The 15811-nt window shown below is 46.2% G+C and overlaps 2 long non-coding RNA genes across 2 annotated transcripts in view; both read right to left on the bottom strand.

Moving 5' to 3' along the window:
* The window catches only part of LOC123587857, a 48979-nt gene extending 47532 nt beyond the window's left edge, over positions 1-1447 (bottom strand). The window contains exon 1 of the long non-coding RNA XR_006707564.1: positions 194-1447. This is a non-coding gene — a long non-coding RNA (uncharacterized LOC123587857). The remainder of the gene's footprint in view (positions 1-193) is intronic.
* Positions 1448-10485: 9038 nt separating this feature from the next.
* On the bottom strand, positions 10486-14022 carry LOC123588589. The gene is made up of 2 exons (XR_006707921.1): positions 13244-14022; positions 10486-13015 (listed from the first exon to the last, which is right to left on the bottom strand). It is a non-coding gene; the product is annotated as an uncharacterized LOC123588589 (long non-coding RNA).
* Positions 14023-15811: the final 1789 nt, after the last annotated feature.

The following is a 15811-nucleotide window of genomic DNA, read 5'->3' as shown; positions in this document are numbered from 1 at the left end:
CCCCCACCCCCGTGTGGAAGTGTAGCTGGTGATACGCTCGGGATTTTCAGCCTGTTCCCTCGGCTGACCTCCCTTCTCAAAATTCAGTGATGCCTTCTTTCACATTCATGTTCCAATACAAAGCAAACTTGCTTTCTATGCTCACTGTTTTCTGTCAATTAACCCCATAGATGCCTTTTGCAAGGAGACTCACCAGTTCCCACCTTCTGAGCTTTAGGGAAGACTGAGACCATTACAGACGGGTGGGCTGAAATATCCAGAGCCCCGCCACTGTCCAGTCCTCAAGCATCTCTTCTGGAGTCATGGGTCCCAGGTGCTGGAACGGACTGGATCCCCACCACAGAATTGGGCAGCCCCTAGGGGGCAGTAGTGCAGAAAGTCTGAACAAGAAGAGCCCATCTTTCCCCAAAGAGTGACTTCAAGGGGTGCCAAAGGTGCCAGTCCAACTCACCCGCTCCAGGTTTGTAGCTGGAGCTCATGGTGACAAAAAGGGTTCCCGAGGAATCCGTTCTGCTGTGGGTGGGGCCAGCGGGGGAAGTTAGTCACCACTTTAGTTCTAGTGGCCATCCCGAGGTCCAGTGTCAAAGGTGTCCACAGAGCAATCTACGCAGTGTGGTCCAGTGATAGCGGTGACCAGCTGTATGCTTCTCTGTTTAAATTAACTAAAGTTGGTCTGTATTGCTTCACAGCCAAGAACCCTAGCTTGTACAATTAGTGACTCAAACAGATTTCAAGGAAAACGTCAAGAGTTGCAGGGGGCTCTCAGACTGGCTGCTGGCACGGGCTGGCACCATTAGGAGCTCATCTGCTCAGCTTATCTCAAAGGCTGCTCAGCTTTCACCACTAAACACACATTTATTGACTTCCACCAGGTGCCAGGCACGGTGCACAGAGCTTTTTTGTGTCACTCAGCTAATCCGCGCACAACGCCATGAGATCCCCACTGTGTCATTACCATTTTACAAACGCGCAAACAAGGTTTTCGAGAGATCGGACAATGCGCCAGAGCCCCGCAGCTATAGTAAAGATACGAAACGAGGCCCATGGCACACGAAAGTCCACGCCCTTACCTCCAGTCTCACGCATCGCTTTCCCCCAGGCACACAATCATTTACCACCACGCAGACCAGCAACATGTTCCTGACCCCGACAGGACCTCCCTCCACAATCTGATCCGGTATGAACCGATCTGAAACCTGGGAGCAGCTTTGAGCTGCTCATTCAGACTATTGCTGCTGTATACAAGGCGGGTTTGAGAAACAGCCGTCAACACCACCAGTTTGGGTCACTATGGATGTGGCCGTGACTTTCAGTGTCACTGAAAAAAAGAAAAAAACTGCCTGAACCACTGTTGGCTTCATCGCCCTAAGCCACAGAAGAAAAATCTGTCTTCCACCAGGCAATGGTCTGTGGTCTCCCTTTGACAGTATTGTCTCAGGGCCAGACACCCCCATCAATGAGTAAGTGGTGTTATCTTACTCAACACCTACCAGGAGACATTATCAGAATTTTTCCTAAACATGTGATCAACAGCCTTCCTGCCTTGTCTGAGCCAGTCCCGACCACGTGGGTGCTACCTAACTGAACATCCCTCTTGTCAGCCGTCTTGAGGGCGAGCGACGCCATCGCTGAAGTTGGGACAATGGAAAATCAGCGCTCTGAATGCTCCTTCAATGCACGTACAAGTCCCCGTCACGCCTCCCTGCGCACTGGTCTTGCCCCGCAGATGGTTTAGTTTACTTTTACAAAGCCATGTTGCCTCATCTAGTGACACCATCCACACTTCCTACACTTCATAAAGGGAGTTGGTTCCCTATGCTACGGTTTTAATATTTTCCCTCTTTGTATGAATGTTAGCGCTAAAATGCTCACGGGAGACTGTCAACCGGCTGACATGTGAACTTCATCCAGCTCGGTTTTGTTTTCCTCCAGTTTATCCGTATTATCATGCGTATTCTGTGAATGTATGGAGCGGCCCCCCCCCCCCCCCCCCCCGGGCCTCACACCCACACAAAGCTCCATTGTTCAGCAGCTGCCTGAAGACAGCTTCATTGTGTAGTGAGATACAACGTCGTTTAATGTTATTATTATTTTTCTTTGTGTGCGTAATTTCAGGCTAGCTTTTAGCCGCACTGTGTATTTTATGGATTGTAAGTAAAACCGAACCCCGAAAAGCAAATGAGTTAAAGCTAAACTACTCCATTTCTCCTTTGTAACACCTTCTGCGTCTGCTTGAAATTACCTGAATAAACTGAAGATGCGACACCTTCGGATTACTAGAAATTGTTCTGCTTTAAAAGCAGAAAATAAAGGGGACATTTTAAATAAACACGGACAGCCCACCTCTCAGTAGGACAAAAAAAAAAAAACCCCACAAAAATACTTTTCTTTGTGTTTCCCATCTCATAAAGTATCACCAGGCTTACTGCAATCCAGAAAAATATGTTTCATTTTACTGTGTTTTCTGGGTTTTTTAATTTCTATTTATTGTAATTTCAAAGAGATCTGCATCCAAAAGGACTAGAAACTGGAAAAAAAAATCATTTTGGAACTCTGATAAGAAAATGTCTGCTTTCATCTGCAAAAGGGCAAACGTCTTTCCAAATGAAAGAAGTGATAGGAAGCTGTTTTCAGAGTCTGTCCTAGTTATTTATTTATTTGAGCCAGGTATACTAATGTTCATAATGGGTTACAAATAAGTTTGTTATAGCTGACAGTTATCATACCAAGTCCCACAAGTAAAAATAGATTTATATATTCCTTAGTTAATACTGAAGCAGCAGAGTAATTTTCGTAGGTCTCAGGCTAGGCAAACCCCAGTCCCAGGCCACCATCACCACGTTTGGGGTTTTTGACCCATCTTGAGGTCCACCTAGAGCTTGTAAAGTCCATTGCGTCACTGAAAAAAAAAAGACCCATGCAAAGTGCTTCTTCCAGGGGTCATCTGCATTTTCCCATTTCATAAAGTGCTCTTGGACAACACAGAGCACCATTGGCGTATTCAGTGATAGGATCATTGTCCAGCTCTTGAAATGCACCAACTTCCCATCTATTACAGGAGACCTCTTCCATAATGCCACTGGCTAGTGGAGAACAGGAGTCAGAAATCTTGATCTCGGCTTGCTGATGATGAAGAAATCACCACTGGGAACCCAAGATACGGCAATCTGAGCAAACCATGGAATGAAAGCCGGGTAGAGCTTTCGGTTATTCCACGTATGTCAAGCCTTTCCCCAGTAATACTTTACAGAAGATATAGTGACTGGCCAAAGGATAGTAAAAGCGGGGGAGAGAATAGAACCTTCTTACACATGAGAAGCAAAAGATCCTCTGAATCTAACTAAATATGTATGGTGACTATCTACAGCCATGTCTCCGCTTCCTCTCTGCTTTCACATGGGAGAGGGAAAGGTTTTGCAACCCAATTCATGGTTCAGGTAATCTAGCTGCTGAAGGTATATTACATAAAGTGGAAGACAGAATAGAACTAGATAACTTCTACAAGTTAGAACAGAACCAGAAGACGATACCCCAGGGGTGTCACCAAATTCTCCACTCCCGGATAGAAATCATACACAAAACAACCAGAGCCATAACGAGAAATCTGGCTTCCCCAGAGTTCAAAATAAACAAGTCTCCACCACTCCCTCACTCACACCCCCACAAGGGAGCGAGCAGCCTCTTAAATACAAGCACAGAGGCTCACAGGCAATACGAGTGTTTCGCAAAGTTGAGATGCTCTGGGGTCAGGGTAGTTACTCAAGACGGTTCTTGGATGTCCCTCTGTGCTTCTAACTGATGCCTGAAACTCCACCTCTCCAGCTTCATTCTGGGTCAGGGTTTCGTCTGCAGTTTAAATGCTGACACTACAGACTTATTCTTTGCGTTTTTGTATGAATGAGTGTATGAGATCAATTCTTGTTTTGTTAGGGAATAAGGGCAGAGGACACAAGGACACTCTGGTATCTTTGGGGAGGATGGGACAAAGGAAGGCAGGGAGGAAGCCAAGTCAGATGAGCGCCGAGCATGACCTCGAGCAGCACCAGGGAGATGAGGGTGGGAAATTCATCTTTTTGAGACCCTTCCTCTAATCCCGATGCTCTTCTGTGTTTTCCTGGTGAAAATAGCGATGCACTTACGTAAACGGTGTCTGAAATACAGTGGATGCTAAGTCAATGCTTATTGAACAAAAGCATGATTTAAAGTAGACACAGAAGGCTCTTGGGCTGTTTAAGCAATAGGTATAATAGGAGGCCCAGCACAAGGGATGGCATACAAGGAGGAAGCCCAAGATGCAGCCCCTTGGACCCACCCCTTTTGGTTCCTAGAGGAACCTCAGTGAGGCTCCTCTGAAGATCAGGGACTGTGCTTTACGTAATTCACATCCCTAATACACCCACCAGCACCAAGAGGTAACTATTTTACTATTAACGACCATCTTGCGGACGAGAAGCCTGAGATTTGGTTTGCACAAGGGCTCACAGACGGTAGAGTCAGAACTTAATCTGGTCTGCCAGGACCCAAAGCCCGCACCTCTGACCGCTACGCTGCCTCCATTGTCGTAGAAAAAGGGAAAATACGCCAGCCTGTGTATCAGTGTGGTTCTCGCCACTCTTATCACATGTGTTTGGAAAGGGCGTAGATACCATGTAGCAGACCTTCGTGGGAAATTTTTGGAAGCCGGTGGTTTTCAAGTCAGGAGTGCATCTGCCCGTGCTAATTCCCACACGTGTGTGACTATCCTTGTAACCTCAGAGATTTTCATTTTCTTTTTTTTTTTTTTTAATTTTTTTTTCAACGTTTATTTATTTTTTTTTGGGACAGAGAGAGACAGAGCATGAACGGGGGAGGGGCAGAGAGAGAGGGAGACACAGAATCGGAAACAGGCTCCAGGCTCTGAGCCATCAGCCCAGAGCCCGACGCGGGGCTCGAACTCACGGACCGCGAGATCGTGACCTGGCTGAAGTCGGACGCTTAACCGACTGCGCCACCCAGGCGCCCCGAGATTTTCATTTTCAAACATGTCCTCAAAGCCACATATATTTGCAAATGTGCAGGTGCACGTGTGTGTGGGGGGGGGGGCACACGTGTGTGGCTGTACGCGTGTGAAAAGAGGGAGGCGGGGACAGAGACAGAAAAGGCTTGTGTATGCGGATGCCAGGGGCATCTCACCTTTGTCCTCACCTCTTGTACAGTGACTGTTGACAGACACATCAGAGAATCGTGGGGCACGAGCATGGACTGGTGGAAACTGTGCACGGATCTTCTCCTGGGGCCATCTTTGCCTCCGCTCTGTCCCGTCCTGCAGCAGCCTTTGTTTCTATGCACAGTTTCTGCCGGGTCCTCCTGGTTCTCACTGCCCTGCTTACAGGAGCGGTCTTACCCCGTCTCCCAGGGAAAAGCGCACACCTCTTCAACTCCCCCTCACCCTTCAAGGCCCAGCTCCACCCACACCTCTTTGATGAGGCCCACCTTCCCCGCCCCCCCCCAGCCCCCTTATCCTCTGCATCTCTAGTTTTGACTGCTGGCCTTGTTGAGCCCAGTACAGTGCTGCAGTTAGGAGCAGAGAATCTCTCAGAAATGCCTGGGTCTGAATCTGGTTCAGCCTCTTTCTAGCCTTGGAATCTGCGGTACTCAGTCGCTTTGTGGGTAAGATGGGGATAATAACAGCTCATGGCTCACCAGGGAGAACAAGCGGATGAGTTAATTCAAGGGTAGCTGGAGCTCAGCATGGAAAGGAAACGTGAGGTGCAAGGGATGGAGGGAGTTTCCTCGATCTTAACCTGATGTAAATTTTAGCTCACTGCCACTCCGTCAGGAACACTGGGAAATGCAGGATTTCAGCGGGCCACATTTCCGCCCCAAACACAAGGATGCTGATACTAAATCAAAGGGCTAGGATAGGTGTTAGACGAGCAATCGGCCACTGTCACACTGGGTTATGTCTTTTCCACCTCTCACAGACATGCCCTCGCCAGGTATATCCTTGATGGCAAACTTAAAGATGCGGAATAAAAACATCATTGCTTCATGCCAAAATGAATATCCTTTGGAGAACATATTTCTTAGGATCAGGTTCATAAGCTAGGCCTTCAATGGCTTCTGAAAGGTACATAGCATAGTGCTGGTGAAACAACCAGTAAGTTTAGGGTGACCGCCCTCTGGCTCCATTTTCTCCTCCCAGCGAAAGACCAGTGGATGTAAAAATTCTTCTGCTCCTTCCTCGGGACAGGACTCAGTCCTGGGAGGGGCCTAAGGAAACCCCGATCTCGCAAATGGGGAAACTGAGAGCATTAACTGTTAGGAGCAGAGTTGAAAACAATACCCCCCCAAAAAAAAAAAACAAACAAAAAAAAAAAAAAAAAAAAAAAGAGGTTAGAGTGGGAGAGAGCCAAAGCATAAGAGACTGTTAAAAACGGAGAACAAACTGAGGGTTGATGGGGGGTGGGAGGGAGGAGAGGGTGGGTGATGGGTATTGAGGAGGGCACCTTTTGGGATGAGCACTGGGTGTTGTATGGAAACCAATTTGGACAATAAATTTCATATATTATAAAAAATAAAAAAAAATAAAAATAAAAATAAAAATAAAAAAAAAAAAAAAAAAAAAAAAAACAATACCCCCACCCCACCTACCCCCTCATGGTCTCCCAGATTCCCCGTGGTCTCATGTTGCCCTGACTCAGGTTATCAACAGAATGTGTCCAGCAGAAACTATGATTCTCAACACACACCTCACATTGGCTGTGAGCTCCCAGCGCCCAGCCAGACACCTAGAACACGTATCCGTTCTTTTAATTATGCAACCGGCACTTATTTCATTTATAGTTGTGCCACGCCTGGCCCGGATGCTGGCTTGAGCCCCTGCCTTCCCACAGCCATCGAGTCAAGTGTCATCACTCCGCGAAATGCCATGTGGGCCACGGCCTGAGGTCCAGGAAGGCTTCCAGGAAGAAGTGACATCTGAATTAAGATCTGGGTGATGGGCATTGAGAAGCACACTTGTTGGGATGAGCACTGGGTGCCGCATGTAAGCCGTGAACCATGGGAATCCACCCCAAAAACCAAGAGCACACTTTATACCCCGTATGTCGTGTGTCAGCATATGTTGTATGCTGTACGTTGTACGTATTGCCAAGCCAACTTGACAACAAATTATATTAAAAAAAAATGCTTCCAAAAAAAAAAAAAAAAAAGATCTGATGGATGTGTAAGAGGGGAAATAAGGCTCAATTCTCAGTAAATATTTGTTGGACAAAGGAGAAAGGTTTTTAATGTTTTCCTTTCTTTGTGTTTGGCTCTCTGTGTGTAGCAACTTTATTCCAAGATGGTTCAGTCATGTTTGTTTTCCTTATTCTTCTGCACTCTTGGATTGTTCCTGTTCTTTGACTTATTGGAGACAGGTGCTATTTGTTTTCAAATTATTTTGTGACAAGAGGATTTCAGGGATTGCTTGTGCAAAAGTGTCTGGTCAGAGACGTGCCTAACCACCGACTTCTCACTTTGAGTTGACCTGACCAGCAATGGAATGCGACATCAGCATCACTTAGTACCCAAGATGAGGATTTGGAGAGGGGAGGGGTGTTTGCCTTTTTAATTTGTTTTTTTTTTTTTAATTTTTATTCCAGTGGAGTCAAAATACAGTGTTATATTAGTTTCCAGTGTACAATATAGTGATTCAACAAGTATACATTACTCCGTGCTCCTCATACTAAGTGTACTCTTCATTTTTTTAATGTTTTATTTTTAATTTTATTTTTAAAATTTACATCTCTAAGTGTACTCTTTAATCTCCACCTCCTACATAACCCATCGCCCTCTCCCCTCCCCTCCAGCAACCCTCAGTGTGTTCTCTAGAGTCAAGAGTCTGTGTTTGGGTCTGTCTCTTCCGCCTCCCCTTTTACGCATTTGCCTTGTTTCTTAAATTCCACGTATGAGTGAAATCGTGTGGGATTTGTCTTTTGCTGAATGACTTATTTTGCTTGGCATTATTCTCTCTGGTTCTATCCACGTCGTCGCAAATGGCAAGACTTCATTCTTTTTTGTGCCCAAATAATATTCCGTTGTGTATATACCACATCTTCTTTATCTGTTTTATCTATCGATGGACACTTGACGATGAGGATTCAACAAGCGTTGGAGCCAGACAACTGCATGTGGACACCTGTCCTCTGGTGGTCGTCACAATGACTATGGCTGTCTATATAGTGCTTTACGCCTCTTCCGTGGCAGCACCGCCCTCCTGCAGCCAGACTCAGCCCTGCACAAATGCTTGGGCTCCACGGCAAGGTCATTTCTCTGTGACAGAGGAGCGGATGTGTGCTTGGCAATGGGGAATGGAGGGTCTTCTGTGCACAAACTTTGTTCAGGGGACTGGATTAAGATTTTAAACCTGAGTTGTTGAATTCAACTCTAATATGTGGGGTCAGCCCTCTTCAAATGGGCTTCTAGCAAGCCGTCCCACCTCTAAAAAGCATCCAGGCTCAGGGGGCCTGTCTGCCACAGTGGCTTCCATGGAATTGATGGCAACATGGCACCATGTTAAATTCAGCGTGGGCTGGGAATGCCTTACCTTCCCGTCTGTGAAGCATGGAATTAAGCACTGCCCCTTTCTCTACCTGCCGTGTTCTTGGAGAGCTACCTAGTCTTGGCATACCTTCCAGTTATGCAATGGCAAGGAAAACGTCTCTGCATTTCATTTTGCATTAAAATATTAGAAAGATGAGTCAGAGGATCTAGGAAGGTATGGCACAATATGTATCAAAATGTAGCTTCAAATTTCTCTCCTTTGTCCATCTCTCCCCAGGCCCGATCTGCAACATGAGTGAGTTCTTCAGGAATAGTTTTCCCCAGCAGCACAGCTCACCTCACAGAATCACAATGGCCATCCTGCACAGAGGGGCTCAAAGTCAACAGCTACCGTGATGGGCACAAAAAAAGAAAAAAAAAAATCACAGGTACCACAGATAAAGTCCAATTACTTAGTTTACAATGTGAACTTACATGCTTATAAACTAGGAGTTTTTCGTGAAGTAGAAAATATTTGGGTCCAGGACAGAAGAATCTAAGGTACTTCCAGAAGCAGCAAGGACAGAATTGATGCCTTGAAGGAAAGAATTAATTATGCAGAATATACTTTTACAAGGAAATCCCAAATATAATAAATTTAACAAACAATGCCTCGTAAGGTCCTGCTTTCCAAGTTTTTGATCACTACGAGAGAGAAAATACAGATTTGAAGCACCAGGTGGGAGTGAAAGACCTCTGAGATGAGATGGGGACGCGGGGTCTGGTCCCGGTCCCCAGCTTGTGTAACTTCTGGAAAGTCCGAGTTCAAGGGCCCTCAGTCTACTCGTGGTTGTGAACCCTCTGGCTAACCCCAGGGCTCCTCCCCACCCATCGCAGGTAGACTCCATCTCTCCAAGTGTGGGAGTGTTCATTCCGCATTTCAGTTGTTTCGCCTCCGACTATTTTGGAGTCACTCAACCCTTCTCCCATTCCAGCGTGAAAGAAACGAGTTCCAGACTAAAGGACAACAGCCCCACTGTTCGGTTCGACCACCTGCTCGACTCCACCTGCCGACACCATGTGTGATGGTGACTGTGCACCGTCCTCAGTGGTGCCATTCCGCCCCACAGCGGGGTGTGGGGTCAACCAGCTGATCAGCGTTAGACTTCTACAACCGGAGAACCCTTCCTAAGCGTGATGTTTTGTTCTGGATGGACTTACTGGCTGTTGACATCTTATTCTATGAGCCTGGTTGGTGTAGACGACTCAGTTTCTTACCTCCTTATCCAGTTTCCAGCATGATTTGCTAGTGTATTTGCTGCTTTTCATTTGACTCAATGGTTCCATTACAGTAAAACACTAGGTTTCATCTAACTAATGGAGAATCTGTCAATAGCTGCTAATTTAGGCTAAAGCCGATGGAAAATCTAGAGATGAAATGTGAGAAAATAAACTGTCTATACACTTGCAGTTTTCCTACATTAATAGGATTAATTTATTTTTTATTTTTTTAATGTTTATTTTTGAGAGGGAGAGAGAGAGCGTGAGGGAGGGAGGGGCAGAGAGATGGACAAACAGAACTTGAAGCAGGCTCTAGGCCCTGAGCTGTGACAGAGCCTGACGCGGGGCCTGAACTCATGAACTATGAGATCACGACCTGAGCTGGATGCTTAACTGACTGAGCCACCCAGGCACCCCATGATTAATTTATTTTTAACCAAACTCTGGTGCTTTTTGAGTGCTGTGTCTGTCTTTAAAAAAAAAGATCTCCCCTGCTGCCTCCATAAGGATAAGGGCAGCAAAGACACCACGTTCTGTATAAGGAAATAAAAAGATTCTAAGTTAGCACCTGCTCTGCCCTGATAGAACTAAAGTAACGTTGTCGGTGCGTGGAGATGCAAAATTGAGAAGTGTTCTGTGTCGTGAGGAGATCTTAGCACAGACATCGTAATCCTCTCTGAAACTGGAGTTGGCATCTCTAAATCGAAAGGCCTGACTGTCCTCTGGCCTACACAAAATTGCACGAAGATCAAACGAGACCATGCACTTGGAACCCTTTTGAGAACTGGGATGTGTTACTCCAACGTGGAGGTTAGGCATCGCTACGGACCTGGTGATGTCGCAGTCGGTGCCCCGGCGGACCGTTTTGCTTAAGTTCAACACTGCTTTAGAGACCTGTGCTTCGGGGAGATGAAATGCGTTTGCGCACAGCCGCGCCCACACAGCCCATCCATCACTCGGCCTGTGCACAACCGAAAACACAGTAACACGGATGCGAATGTTCTGAAAGGGCTGGGCACGTCCTCATGCTGAGTTCGGACACTCACAGCAGCGAGCAGCACGTGACCATCTGCTCACCCCTCCTAGTTTACAGATTGCAATCATCTGTTCTAGAGATTAGACTGTTTGGGTGCTTTACATGTAAAACAGAGAACAGTGGCACCAACCATCCAGAGGGCAGTTGCAATCAGTGTCCTGATAGCCTATAGGGCAATGCGTTTTTTAGCTTGAACATGTCCGAACCCACCTAACCCAAAAAACCTTTTCCTTCTGAGAGGTTAGAGGCATTTATTTTTGGCGGTATAGCATTAGAGTTGAAAACAGCCCCTTCTTAGGGAGCCTACCCTCTAAAGTTGCGTGACCTTTAGGCAAACCACTTAATCTCTTTGGCCTTAGTGTTCCCATCTGTGAAGTGGCTTGTAATAAAGTATCTAAATCACAGACCAACAATATTGAAATGTGATATGACGAGGGTGTAATCAGACGGTAGAATGCCACACCAGATGGCCAGCGGAAGTAAAACATATTTGGGTTCACGTAATCAAAACATACCAGGCGGATTAAAGAAATAAAGTTAGGGTAAATGTTTGATATACGATTAACGATAATAGGACTGACCTGAAACTTTATTCCTCCAGTACTGTTTCTCAGACTTTCTTTCATTATTGGTCCCCAACGAGCCTTTTAGACATTTATTGCTAATTGCTCCCACCCCCATCAAATTGTAGGGAATGTGGATATAGATTACACCTGTGTAAGCACTGTGCCCCTTTGGAGACCCACAAACCCCTGTGTTCGTCGTCGTCGTCATCCCCTCTCCGCACCGAAACTCAACTTGCACCCTCTTGGGGGCAAATTCACCATCACTGACAACGTATGGTCTAGTCTGAAGTCATCATTGTCAGCGAGTTATTTGTTAGGGTACGCTTACATAGTGCTTGGCTCCACGCAGGTATTCGTTACCGTTACGCCCATCTCACGGCCACGTTAAATATCTTGCCAAAGGTCCTGGAGCTGAGAGGTTTGGGCCTAGTGAATCTGGCTCCTTAACAACTGTGCCACACTGCCTCATGTGACAAACATGTTTGAGCGTTGCCATGTGCTCCGTAACAACACAGGGCGTGCTCGGATTGAATACCAGTGTTTTTGTGTCTTCCTGTTTCTGTAGTTGTGTGCTGCGGTGGCTTAGGGTAGTGTTGGCCTCATAAAGACTCTTTCTTGATGGTCTGATCTTATCCTGCCTCATCTACCAGCCCAACAAATGCCCATTATGGAAAGACTTGCGGAGGGGCTGGGGGAGGAGATACAAACATAATACCCAATTTTCTTCCCGCCCTCCAAGAGCCAAATAATCTCGTTAAGCAGATAAAGCAGTTAGACATACAGGGCGACCAGCACTACAAGGAAGAATATTACGAGAGGCACATGAAAGTAAAGACCAAAATGTTACCAAGGTCCTTTATTGCCTTCTGTCCCTGTTGATCTCCTATTTTCCTTCGGTGATAAGGGTCCTCAGTCTTGTTGTCAGCCCCCCAAATAGACGTGTGACATGGGATGAATGGGTGGTTAAACTGGGCCATCCTCATGCATACCTATCCCTATTTTTGGATCGTTGCACGCATACATCTGTATTTGGCAGTGGTCCATACGTGCTGGGATGGATGAACGAACGAATGCTAAGCTCACAGACATTTTAGTGGTTTCCCTTGATAACCGCCATGAGTATAAAATGGAAGGTAACCTTTAGTTTCTGAAGCTCAGAAAACCATGTCACTCAGAAATATATCTGAACTACACTTTATTTTCAAAATAGTTTGTTCAAACTAATGTGTTGTAAAAATGTAACTCAGACGTACGTCCCCTTCTAAGGACTCCTCAGGATAATTTTATTAACTCTGTCTCTGAGGAAACTATAAAAGATTTTTTAAATTTAATATCGCTATCAACTGCTAAAGTCCTGCTGGGGCAAAACACTGAAAACACTGGCCTAGGTGCTAAAAGGGTTAAGTCATGACTAGACATCATTCCTATCCTCCAGACTCTGACACTCAGAGGCATTTCCACGGTGTCACAGACTGGGCATTGACGTCTAACAAGTTTCGAGAAAAGCCTATTCCCAGGGACATTTCCCATCCTCTGAGGACGCGGCCGTAGTAAAATGCTTTCAACCTTATTCATAGTTGAACATATTTCAAGATTAATGTTTTCATTCCTCTGACCCTTCTTAAAACTATCATTTTCGGGGCGCCTGGGTGGCACAGTCGGTTAAGCGTCCGACTTCAGCCAGGTCACGATCTCGCGGTCCGTGAGTTCGAGCCCCGCGTCGGGCTCTGGGCTGATGGCTCAGAGCCTGGAGCCTGTTTCCGATTCTGTGTCTCCCTCTCTCTCTGCCCCTCCCCCGTTCATGCTCTGTCTCTCTCTGTCCCAAAAATAAATAAACGTTGAAAAAAAAAAAAACCTATCATTTTCTTCAAGAACCAAAAGACGTGGAATCCCCCAAGTTGCAAATGGCTTGCACGATCGTCCACCCTTAATCAATTTCCCCAAGGACTGATTAGGAAACCAAATTGTAGCACAGGTTTTAAAGGACATTGGTCCTGGCACCTCCCAGGGCAATAATGCTGTTGAGCTGTCCACTACTGTGCGCTCACTAAAACCCGAGACACAAGCTTTGGGGCCAGCACAGTCCATTCCAGAGAATGTGCTCACGATTCGGAGTTACCGGGAAGAGCGAAGGGCTGGTTCTGACTCAAAGACGGGGCCAACTGTAGAGCCTCTGAGTGAGGATCAGCAGAGTTCGTGGGAAAATACCACTTGCTGAGCATGTGAGACACCTCGTGAGCCGGTGATGGAACACTCCTAGGAGTTCCGAGTGTGCCTCTGATTTGCCGCGTGGCTGAGAACTCAGACCCTTTGAGTTTGCTCTTCTCCATCGACCCGGCAAAAGTGAATTATGAGTAGCTCTGAATATTCTAACACATTTGTTGATGCTGCTGAGGGTACCCGTCCCCCTACCCCTGCCAGGGACTCTCCCGTTATCACCAGGACCTGGCCACACACGCTCCTGCTCGAGGCTCGATCCTCACAAGTGGCCTGGGGAAATTTCTCGTGCAGGTGGCAGGGGCCCGCCTCTGAGCTGGAGCTCACAGCCACCTTATTACCTCCTAGAAAAGGCCCTCATCCCAATTGTATTACTTTAAGCAGATAGCCACACACTGTGTAATACTCTAAGACAAATATCTACCATCATTTTCTTTTTTTTTTTTTTTAATTTTTTTTTTCAACGTTTATTTATTTTTGGGGACAGAGAGAGACAGAGCATGAACGGAGGAGGGGCAGAGAGAGAGGGAGACACAGAATCGGAAACAGGCTCCAGGCTCTGAGCCATCAGCCCAGAGCCCGACGCGGGGCTCGAACTCACGGACCGCGAGATCGTGACCTGGCTGAAGTCGGACGCTTAACCGACTGCGCCACCCAGGCGCCCCTCTACCATCGTTTTCATTATTCTCTTCCAGAAGAGAGTACACTCAGGGTAAAACTAAACTTTAACACAGAGAGTGAACCCTACTCCTACGACAAGGCGGAAGGCTATGGGGGAGCAGAGACTCTGGCTGGATGTTATGCTGAGAGTTGAGGGTCGAACATTTAAACCTATGACACTACATGTGGAAAATAAACTGGCAAAAACACATTTTAAAATGATGACATCATCCTGGCTATGTTTATACGACACCAGTAAAACCAGTTGGAAAACAAAAATTGAATCAATTTGACTGTCAAGATGACACCAAATTATTGGCTGGCCTGCTGGTTTTCTCCTTGTCTTCCTCTTCCTCCCCCTCCTCCTCCTCCTTCTTCTTCCTTTTAAGTAACAGAATCAAGTAATTATTTAACTAAATATATTACCTAATTTTTCTGCTAACATGTGATGAATGACCTTAACATTTTTCAATTACTGTCCACCCAGTGCTTATTCATAAACACACCAACCCTAACATTCTGTCCTGTTGCTTGCTTGTTTCAAATATTCACGGATAGGCTAGAAAAGCATCAAATGACCAGGAGGCATAGAAAAGCGAAACACTGCCTAGTATGTGTTCTTGGTGACAAGGCTAATGTTCTGCTTAAGCAGCCAAGTATGCTGTTTACATCATTTCCAACTGCCCAACATTCGTGAGGAAATCAAGTTCCTGCTTTAAACACGACTGACCTTTGGGCAACATTCAAATCCAACCAGTCATAGTCTGCTACCCAAACCTCGTCACAGGGACAAGCCAGAGACCGGGGGACAAAGTGAGCCCAGAGAGATTCAAGCCCAACACAAAATAATGCTGCTGCTCTGCCTTCCCTTCTCTCGCACACAGCTAGTCTTTCATCTTTGAGATTTGCAAACATTGGCACGTAACCCTCACAACATCCTTGTGAGCCAGGCAGGTGGTACATGTTATGATCCCTCGTATTAAAGATGGAAAGATGATAATGATGGTGATAAAAACTGAAGCACATCAAACAGTGTCAGCACTATCACATCAAAAGACTCATGGCTTTCTCAAAAAAAAGAAGAAGAAGAAGAAGAAGAAGAAGAAGAAGAAGAAGAAAGAAAGAAAGAAGGAAGGAAGGAAGGAAAGAAAGAAAAGGGAAAAGTAGAAACTGTCAAATGTATTCTTATCTATTTTACTAAATTGTACGCCCATGCTAAGGTCCCACTAGTTTTGAAAGTCTAGAGCACAAGGAGTTGAATTGTTACATTGTTCAAAGGGGCAGAGAACTCTCTTGGGAAGTCAGGCATTCTTTTTAAGTGTTTTATTTATGAAAAACAGCAGCAGAGTCAAGAAACGGTCTCTTGATTCATCTGGTCCCGTGGCTGCTCCCTTATCCCAGTGTGAGGAGGAGGTGACATTTAGCCTAGGAGCCTGGTTAAACCTCCTGGGAGCTGCTGAATGGCCCGTGGAGGAGCTCCGCAGAGGAGGGACCTCCAGATAAACCAGGGAGCCCTGGCACATCAGCCCAGGGGAGCTGCCCTGTA

This window comes from Leopardus geoffroyi, chromosome D3 (genome assembly GCF_018350155.1).
Source record: "Leopardus geoffroyi isolate Oge1 chromosome D3, O.geoffroyi_Oge1_pat1.0, whole genome shotgun sequence".
Lineage (NCBI taxonomy): Eukaryota > Metazoa > Chordata > Mammalia > Carnivora > Felidae > Leopardus > Leopardus geoffroyi.
Note: the sequence above shows the minus strand (reverse complement) of the source record. Positions and strands in the feature narration are given on the sequence as shown.